Source organism: Eleutherodactylus coqui, chromosome 11 (genome assembly GCF_035609145.1).
Source record: "Eleutherodactylus coqui strain aEleCoq1 chromosome 11, aEleCoq1.hap1, whole genome shotgun sequence".
In the NCBI taxonomy this organism is placed as follows: domain Eukaryota; kingdom Metazoa; phylum Chordata; class Amphibia; order Anura; family Eleutherodactylidae; genus Eleutherodactylus; species Eleutherodactylus coqui.
The window spans coordinates 22,059,025-22,069,646 of record NC_089847.1 but is presented as its reverse complement, the minus strand read 5'-3'; positions in this window follow the sequence as shown (position 1 = coordinate 22,069,646).

Below are 10,622 nucleotides of genomic sequence, written 5' to 3'. Positions count from 1 at the left end.
TCTAGTAGTTACAGCAATCCCTTCTTACTTCTCCAGTAATTACAGTAGTCCCTCCTTACTTCTCCAGTAATTACAGTAGTCTCTCCTTACTTCTCCAGTAGTTACAGTAGTCTCTTCATACTTTTCTAGTAGTTACAGCAATCCCTTCTTACTTCCCCAGTAATTACAGTAGTCCCTTCTTACTTCCCGAATAGTTACAGTAGTCCCTTCTTACTTCCCCAAAAGTTACAATAGTCCCTTCTTACTTCCCCAGTAGTTACAGCAGTCCTTTACTTCACCAGTAGTTACAGCAGTCCCTTACTTCCCCAATAGTTACAGCAGTCCCTTCTTACTTCCCCAGTAGTTACAGCAGTCCCTTACTTCACCAGTAGTTACATCAGTCCCCTCTGACTTCCCCAGTAGTTACAGCAGTCCCTTTAGTCTTCACTAGTAGCCTATTTAGATTTTAGTAGTCGCTGCAGTCCCCCCACATATATTTTCTCAGTAGTCACAGCAGACCCAGGAGTCCTGCTTGACAACACATTTCCCAAGTAGTCACCGAGGAGCACCCTGTTCCTCGAGAATCACTCACAACAGGATTACTACAGTAATAATAACGGATGCAGCACACGTACTTAGACCTGTGGGGGGGGGGGGGGTTAGTCAGTGAATGAATAGTAAGTCGCAAGGGCTGATATCACTGATGACTGGGTTTTGCAAGCTCTGTATTGTACATACGTTTGTACTAATGCTTGGTTTGTAGATGCATGTTAAGGTGCCTATACACGCTGCAGCCCTCTGCATAACCGCTTGCAGATCTCAGCTGATTGCCAGGCGGTATATGGTCTTTGGTGCCACCTGGCAATCCACAGGCGGTTTCAGCAGAGAAAGGTGTCATGTAGGGGCACCAATAGAGCCCAATCCTAAGGGCGTATTTACTGTCCGTGTGCTGTCTGTGTTTTTCACGGACCGCACACAGACCCATTGTAGAACGGAAAAGAATTGCGGCAAGTCTTATTATGGTCCGTATCATGTACAAGAATAAGACATGTAATGTCTGCTATCTGTGGAGATCAGGCAGCACACGGACAGCCCGTATCTTATGTAAGTGTGCACCTAGTATTAAGCCAGCTACACACGGCGTAAGCATGTTTACGTGTACATATGCGCGATTGGTGTTGCGTTTTTGAGTGTCTGCATATAGTACTGTATTTTTTGAGCGCGCATGCAAAATAATAGACAAGCATGCTCCCACTGATTTCAATAAGCAATTAAGATTGATTAGTTTAAGGCCTCCTTCACATGGGCGACAACTCATCGCTGCACCGTGCAGTCCGGGGCGCAGACGCAGCTTCTCCCCAGGTGCCGGCACTGATCTTCTTCTTCATCTTCTGGCCAGGGATTGAAAAATCCCCGGCTGCTGGAAGCGCTGGCTGTGATTGGCTGACACTTAGCCTATCACAGCCAGTGCTCGAAGAATGGCTGTGATTGAAGTGTCAGCCAATCACACCCAGCGCTTCCAGGAGGCAGGGATTTTTGAATCCCCGGCCAGAAGAGAAGAAGATCAGTGCCGGGACCTGGGGAGAAGCTGTGGCCGGGCTCACATCTTGTCTAAGGTGATGTATGTGTGGTTTTTTTTTCCTTGCAGTTAGGGCTTAGATTATAGCTTTGACAGTAGCATTTGCTACTGTCAAAGTTGCATCGCATCGCATGCAAACTGCGTTTTCGTGCGATGCGATGGAACAGAGAGGAAGGCTCCATGGGCTACAAAACCTCACGTGTCGTGGGCATATCGCCGGACCCGCGAGGTTTTTGTGTCGGGATGTTGCATGCTACAAAACATCTCATGTGTGAAGGAACCCATAGGAAAGCATGGGCTTCACATACATGAGATTTGTAGCATTGTAGCAACGCTACAAAATCGCGCGACTTTGTCGCCCATGTGGAGGCATAAAAACTGCTTTTTCATGCACAATACGCACAAAAATAGAACATGCATTTTTTTTGCGCGAATGAAATGTGAAATCAGTGGGTTCTATTCATGGCATATTATGCGTGCGAAATTTGCACATGTAATACTTAGTGCAAACACGTCCTTGTGCATAAGCCATAAGGCTGCAGCTACATGGAGACTTTTTGTAACACGACTTCCAATTTTAGCTATTGAGCTGCAGTTCTCAGGAGTGCACCCAGTTCCATGCAACTCGCAGGACTGCCCTGGGCTACAGCAGTAACTTGATAGTTAACCCCTTAACGACCGGGCCATAGTGTTTTTACGTCCTGCAGCTGCAGGACGTGTATAGAGGGAGGTAGCACCGCTATCTCCCTCCATACAGCGCGGGCGTCAGCTGTTTATTACAGCTGACACCCGCGGGCAACAGCCGCGCTCGGCCGTTCGGCCTATGAACCCTTTAAATGCCGCTGTCAATTCTGACAGCGGCATTTAAATCCCCCGAACGCTGTTTGGGGATCCCGCACGGCCCCCCCGCGGTGAGGTCGGGGGATCCGTGCAGGTGTCATGGCAGCCGGGGGCCTAATGAATGGCCCCAGGGCTGCCTTAGCAGACTGCCTGTCAAGCCATCCACACAGGGTGGCTTGAAAGACTGCCTGTAAAAAAGCAGTATGACGTAATGCTATAGCATTACGTCATACTGCAGGAGCGATCAAAGCATCGCATGGTAAAGTCCCCCAGGGGGACTTCAAAGTAAAGTAAAAAAAAAGATCAATAAAGTTTTTTAAATTGTAAAAAAAAAAAAAAAAAAGTTATAAAAGTTTAAATCACCCCCCTTTTGCCATATCTATTATTAAAACATCTAAATCATAAAATAAAAATATGTATTTGATATCGCCACGTCCGTAAAAGTCCGATCTATCAAAGTAGTGCATTATTTTTTCTGCACGGTGAACGTCGTCCGAAAAAAAAAATAAAGAACGCCAGAAATGCATTTTTTTTAGTTACCCTGTCTCCCAGAAAAAACGCAATAAAAAGCGATCAAAAAGTCGTATGTATTCCAAATTGATACTATCGGAAACTACAGGACATCCCGCAAAAAATGAGCCCTTGCTCAACTACGTTGACGAAAAAATAAAAAAGTTATCGCACGCACAAAATGACCGCAGAAAATAATTGAAAAAAATTTAATATCTTAAAAAAAAAATACAAGTACTACAGCAAAAACCATACTATATAAGTTTGGTATCGTAGTAATCGTACTGACCCATAGAATAAAAATATCAGGTCGTTTTTGTTGCAGTTTGTGCGTCGCAGAAACAGGACGCACCGAAAGATGGTGGAATGTCGCTTTTTTTTCCATTTCTCTCCGCTAAGAATTTTTAAAACGTTTTTCAGTACATTATATGGTACAATAAATAGTGCCATTGAAAAATACAACTCGTCCCGCAAAAAACAAGCCCTCATACAGTGACTTCGATGGATAAATAAAGGAGCTATGATTTTTTAAAAGGGAGTAGGAAAAAACAAAAATGGAAAAAAGCAAAAAAGCCCGGTCACTAAGGGGTTAAAGGATTTGTACTAAATCTGCAAGTTATGATACTGCTGAGAGCCTTGCTGATCTTGAGAACAGGGGTCCTGTGTTCCTCCCTCCTTACTACAGGAGGGGGAGACTGAATGGAGCGCTGGTTACACAAGTGCACTATTGCTCCATTCACTATCAACGGTCATGCCGAGATTCCTGAGCCCCATAGAAATAAATGCAGCGCTGACTGTGCATGCTTGGCCCGCGCTCCCGTTACAGTGATGTCACTGCAGGGGAAAAAGTGACATCAGAGTGGAATTTTGGTACAACCCCTTGAAAATTGCAAAGTCATGCTACGAAAATTCTCTTTATTATCCCAGCCTTAAATTGGTTGTATGAGATTAAGGCCGGCTGCACAAGACCGGGTCGGAGTCCAGATATGGGATCCTGCACCGGAATCCGATCCTGTGCCCGGCCGGTGACCACAATGCACCTGTTATTTCTTGTCATGTGCAGGCGGTCTTCTGTACTGCGAATGGTCCGGCTGGCGAGTTGTCGGACATGTGCAGTACAGATTTTCCCATGTCGTCGCTAGGCGAAGACGCGGGTCTTGCAACCTTTCTGCAATATCAATTACGGAAGGGCCACAGGTCGGACGGCTTCTACTAACTTCAATAGAAGCCGTCCGTGCGGAGCCCGCATGAAAGTAGAGCATGCTGCGATCTTTCCTCCACAAGCAGAAAATTGCAGTTGCTGTCCACTTGTGTGAGCCGACATGCGGATGTTCCATGGGTTTGAATTGCTGAGGAATGCCGTGGGAGACGATCGCAAATTCCATAATTCAAACCCAGTCGTGTGCAGCCAGACTTAAAGGGGTTGTCTGCCCTCCTTTTCACTGATGATCCCCGTCCATCAGCTGATCATCCAGTGCAGTGGCCCGGATGTTGTCATCAGTGGAGGAAGTGCGGGCACCAGACTCACTCCCATCAAAATCAATTGGAGAGCCGCGTTGCTACTGCACTTCCTGCTCCTGTTACAGACATCCTGTCCTGGACAGGAAGTGACTCTCCCATTGATTTCAGTGGAAGTAAAGCCGGCGCCTGCACTTCCTCCCCTATCCGCTGATGACAATGTCCGACCAGCTGCACTGGACAGCGGGCCATATGATCAGCTGATGGACAGGGTTCTCGAGAGGTAGACCCCCTTCCATCAACTACTGATGACCTATTCAGAGGAAAAAAGCCCAAAGAACCCCTTTAAATACGAATGAGCCGCAATACCAAGCACAACGCAGACAACAGATACAACCCATGGACTAGAGTTGCCGGTGTTTCTGGAAATATATAGACCTTTTTTCTAACCTCTTATACCCCTCTTAAAGATTTCAATTTTCGGGTGATCACTTTCCCTCTAATTACAGATTCTACAGTGAATATTTAACCTTTCATGTAACATAATTTGTGATTCCCCAACATTGGTGCCATTAATTCCAACCACAAAGCCCTAATTATGGGAGGCTGCTGTAACTTGTAGTAAGTTCTGTCTGATACATCTGCATAGCCTCTACTTATCAAGGAATTGGGTGAGGCTGGGAGCAGGACTATGACACGGACCGGCTCTGAAATGGAAGAAATAGGTCTTGGTTATAGGAAAAAAAGAACTCATTTTATCACTTGGCTTTACCGCTTGAGAAAATGGCTCCTGGAGTGCTAAAGCTCATGACAAATGAGAACCCTAGAGTTTTATATTGCCTCTGTAAATCACTGAACTGACAGCAGGTAATAAGAATGCTTTTGAGAGTTTTTTAAAGTTTGCTGGAACATATGAAATATCATGTAAGTTTACATTACAATTAGTCGGTCCCCAATCTTTACAGCCGAGCCGCAATCAATATTAACCACAACATCTGGCTATATTAATTGGATTTTTTTTAACATGTAAGAAACCTGAAAAATCTATAAATTACAAAAAAAAAATAAACATGACTATCGTGAAAATATCGAATGCGTCATGAGATAACTGTCAGCAATGGGTCACCTTGTAATATTAGTCTTGAAAATTGCCCACATAGATCATTAGCTATACATTTATCAGACATCTATCATATATGTCTCCCCTTTGACAAGGCTCTACATCATCTGTGTTGTATAGTATATACACCGAATGGACACTTTATTAGAGACACCCAGCTAGCAGTGTATATTGGACCGCCTTTGGTCTTCGGAACCGCAACTATTCATCAAGGTGTAGATACAAGTAGGTGCTGAAATCATTTTACGGGAATATTGGCCCATGAGGACGGGAAGCTTCTTGTAGTTGCTGCGGATTAGACGGAGGTGCTGACATGTTCTGACCGGCTGACAGGAAGGGGTCATCGATTCATGCTGCTTGCACCAAATTCTGACCTCCCATCAGCACGGGGCAACAGAAATCTGGATTCATCTGACCAGGAGATGTTTTTCCGCTGCTCGGTGATACAATTTTTCTACACTTTTGCCCGCTGGAGTCTCGTCTTTCCGTTTCTGTTAAAAACAATGGCGCTGCAACTGTCTACCTGCTGTTATAGCCGATCGGTGCTAAGGAACTGACTCGGAAATGTCAGTTGGAGTCCAACATTGTATTCGGCTGCAATCTGCTTGACTATGAAGCTACCGCCTGTTCATCAGAATAATTCTTGACATCCTCATCGGACCCCTTTTGTCTATGCGTTGCTTCCATCCACAGGATAGCAGGTTTGAAATCCTGGCCCCGGCTGGTCTAGCACCGATGATCAGGTCCTGTTTAAAGTTGCTTAGACTGCTGGATTTTCCTCTTCCAATTTGCTGATTTTATGCTGCACTCCGGGGTCACGGCTCCAATTTCTATACAGGAAAACTAAAAATATGAAAGGCCCAGAGTCTCTAAGACCCCATTTACACTGAAAGATGATCGCTCAAAAAATGACAGTTTGAGTGACAGTTCTGAGAGATCATTTTTGCACGGTCTAAAGTAGCTAATTAGCTACTAAAGAGCTATGCAGGTGGAGTGGGACACCGCCGCTATCGTTCGGCGAACAATACAGCTGTTTTGTATAAGCAAACAGCTGCATTGTTCTTTGCACTTAAAGCTCGCACCCTGCTGTGAACTACCAGCGGGACACGGGCTGAAAAAATCTTATCAGCGCTGCGGACTGCGATAACAGCCTGCACCGCTGATAAGAGTTCATAGTTCAATTCTAGAAAACTAAAATTGAGCGAGGTTTGACTCGTGCATGAAAACTGCACGATGTCCGTGCATTGTCGCAACGGTTATCGCTCAAAAGACGGCTTTGAGCGGATTTTGAGTGAGAATCGTTGTGTCTAAATGGGCCTTAACAAAGTGGCCACTCAATGCAATATGTATGTATATAAAAAAGGCGTACTATTTCAAATGTTCTGAAATAAAATTATGCCATTTATGGTTAATGCTATAACTTGCACCACCGCTGGTGAACTGTGCCGCACATGGGCACGAATGAAGGAGCGCCTCCAGGTCCATTCTAGTGCAAATCTGATTCCACTGACTGGACTCTGACATTGCTTAGTTTAGGCATTAGCAAAAGTGTCACCAGACAGTTCACTAAGTTATGTTCCCTTCTATGAGCCTACATTTCGCACCAAATTTGGTGTCAAAAACCATACCAAATAGTGCAGTTTTTAATGCAGATTTTCCAGTTATCCAGAAAGTTACCGTGTTTCCCTGAAAATCAGACCCTGTCTTATATTAATTTTTGCCCCAAAAGAGGTACTAGGTCTTATTTTCGGGGGTTGTCTTATTATACTTACCTAGCAGGCTCAGTCCACGTCCCTAAGCCGCGGCATTGATTGGCCAATTCATAAATTCCACCTCCACAGTGCTATGGCTGTGATTGGTTCATCAAGCGCTGCATTGATTGGCTGAGCAGTGCTCGAGAACCAATCACAGCCATTGCATTGGTTCATCAAGCGCTGCATTGATTGACTAAGTATGCGCTCAAGAACCAATCAGAGCCATTGCCTCCTGGAGGCGGGATTTCAGAGTCCTGTAACCAGGAAGCTATCTTCTGTGGGTGGCCGAGGACTACAGGAAGCATGCTCGACCTCTGGAGAGCAGCGGGAGAGACGTGGACTGAGCCGGATAGGTAATGTATAGCTTTTTTTATGTAATGCAGCTAGGGCTTTTTTTTTGAGGTAGGGCTTATATTTCAAGCCTTTCCGAAAATCCTGAAAAATCAGGGTAAGGCTTATTTTTGGGTAGGTCTTATTTGGGGTAGTACCAATCTTTTAGTCCATATTCACACAGGGCGGATTTCCTGTGCGTAAAATCCGCCGCATTTACAGTAGCAGCAAAGTGGGTGAGATTTTGAAAATGTTGTCCACATGCGCTGAACAAATTCGCACAAAATCCGGCAAAATTGCCATGTAGTGCGGAATTTAAAACCACAGCATGTCAATTTTTTTACCGTTTATGCTGCGGAATCCCCTTCCTCTCAATGAGGGGGTGAATTCTGCACCAAAATCTGCATTAAAAACCCCATCAAAATCCACAGTAAATGGCGCGGGCTTTGATGCAGACTTTCATAATGTCCACTGCAGAAATTCCGCAGCAAATCCGCCCTTTCTGGACTCAGCCTCGGGGGTCCACTCGTTTCTCTGCTCCATCATCATCGATCAACGTCTGCTAGGAGTTGCAGCGCCACGACGGCCGGAGATCCACAGATTGGAGTCCGTACAGACATGTAAATGAGGCCCGTTATGGATTTTGCGTTTGTGACCAGCAACGTGAAGTTACACCTCTGTATAAAAGGTATATACATGGAAGAGATCCGACCTGAAACCAAGAGTGTGATTAATCGTCTTAGATGTTTAATATGTGCATAATATATAATTATCAGGCAAAATGTGAAAACGATGACTTCAGATATACTGTATGGAGACGGAATAGAATTTAATTAACCTGAAAAATGCTGATTGTGATATCTCGCTGCGTCCGCAGCATCTGTCTCCTTTCTGGAAATCCAAGTCCGCTTCACTCATGATGGAGAATTGAGTGCAGAAGCTTTTGATTTGTGACCCTTCAAGTGGGAGTTTTCCTTCCTGGATTCTTCTATGATATTATCTGAAAGGTGCTGATTTATGCTAACCAGTGATTGCTGGAAGAAGACACACAAACACTTCCAGATCGGGGTTTCATACATAAAAATAGAATCCAAGTTCTGTAAGTTTCAATGAGGTAATTTCTCATTCTGGTATATATATATATATATATATACTGTAATAACGGTGGTGGTAATAGAGTTGGTGCTCATAGGGGTTGTCTCATCAGTAGACGTTAACCCCTATCTACGGGATAGCAGATTGGTGTGGATTCAACTGCTGAGATCCTCACCGATTCCCAAGATTCCCAAGGGTCTGGTGCTTCCAAGAATGAAGGGAACAGCAATGCTACCGCTTCCTTCATTTCAATAGGACCACAGGAGATGGCCAAGTCCTTAAACTCGTTATCTCTGACAGTCCCATTGAAATGGAAGGAGCATGTCTGACTACCGTTCCCGTCATTCTTGGATGCATTGGCGTAACTATAGGGGATGGAGTTGCACCCGGGCCCAGGAGCCTTAGGGGGCTCATAAGACTCATCTTCTCCATATAAAGAGCCCAGTACTATGAATAAAGCATTATAGTTGGGGGCCCTGTTACAGGTTTTGCATTGGGGTCCAGGAGCTTCTGCTTGGACACACTAGACCCCATTCTTGAGATCAATTGGGTTCCAACAGTTAGACCCTCACTGAGCTGCAAGTTTTCCCCTATCTCGTGGATACTGAAAACAACGGCAATATCAGCTTCTGTATTTGGCCATTGACTTTAAATGCAATATTACATGGCACCCAGTCAAATGAGTGGCTGACCATAAAAGAGATCTAAAGGATCAGTTGGTCTGCCAAAGTGAAAAGTGGTCCTACTTAGCTGCTATCTGCTGTGGCTTATAGAAGGAATCCTGAAGAGGACCCCCACTTTGACATCTATATGCCCTAGTAGGGTATATAGAAAGGGATTTTTGCCAAGCAGCAAGAATAAACTTTTTAAAATGTACTTTTGATTATAACATTTTTGTAGAAATCTGTAGTACACCTGACTATATACTCTTTGTAATTTAATCATTGCAAAAAAGCTCCGTTACAGGTTGCTGGCCATGTTGGATCAGGACCGGGGAGACATTGTGATGTAAGCAACAACCCATGTGATGCACACATCGCACATGCTCAGTGCCATTCCAGCGTTGGACACGGACATAAGCACTTCTCTGCTGGTGTGTGGATGGTTTGGTTGGCTGGAAGCATGTGTCCCAGCCGACCAATCAGCAGCTGTATGGTGGTGTGTGAATGGGTTGGTTGGCAGGAAGCATGTGTCGCAGCGACTAATCAACAGCTATATGGTGGTGTGTGGATGGGTTGGTTGGCAGAAAGCATGTGTCCCAGCCGACCAATCAGCAGCTGTATGGTGGTGTGTGAATGGGTTGGTTGGCAGGAAGCGTGTGTCCCAGCCGACCAATCAGCACTTGTCTGTACACATTTATTTTGGCCTCTGCTCATTGAGGATGCCAGTTGTACTTCTAGTCTGAAGGTGTTTCTGGTCTGGTCGGCGGCTCCTGCCCTGTTCCACTGTCAGATAAGTCTGTCTGGTGTTTAGGGTATTTTGGGATGTTGTAACTAGAGATGAGCGAGTATACTCGCTAAAGGCAATTGCTCGAGCGAGCATTGCCCTTAGCGAGTACCTCCCCACTGAGACAAAAGGTTCGGGTGCCGGCGGCGGGCAGGGAGCTGCGGGGGAGAGCGGGGCGGAACGGAGAGGAGATCTCTCTCTCCCTCTCTCCCCCCCCCCCCCCCCCCGCTCCCTCCTGCTGACTGCCACTACTCACCGCTCCCCCGCGCCAGCACCCGAACCTTTCGTCTCGAGCGGGCAGGTACTCGCTAAGGGCAATGCTCGCTCATCTCTATTTGTAACATCTGTCTCTAAAATCTATATAAGTTTTATACCAATTTTATGATTTTTAAAATACACGTATATGTAATGGGGAACGGACAAGAAGATTGATAAAGAATAGAGATGAGCGAGCGTACTCGCTAAGGCAAACTACTCCAGCGAGTAGTGCCGGCGGGGGAGAGCGGTGAGT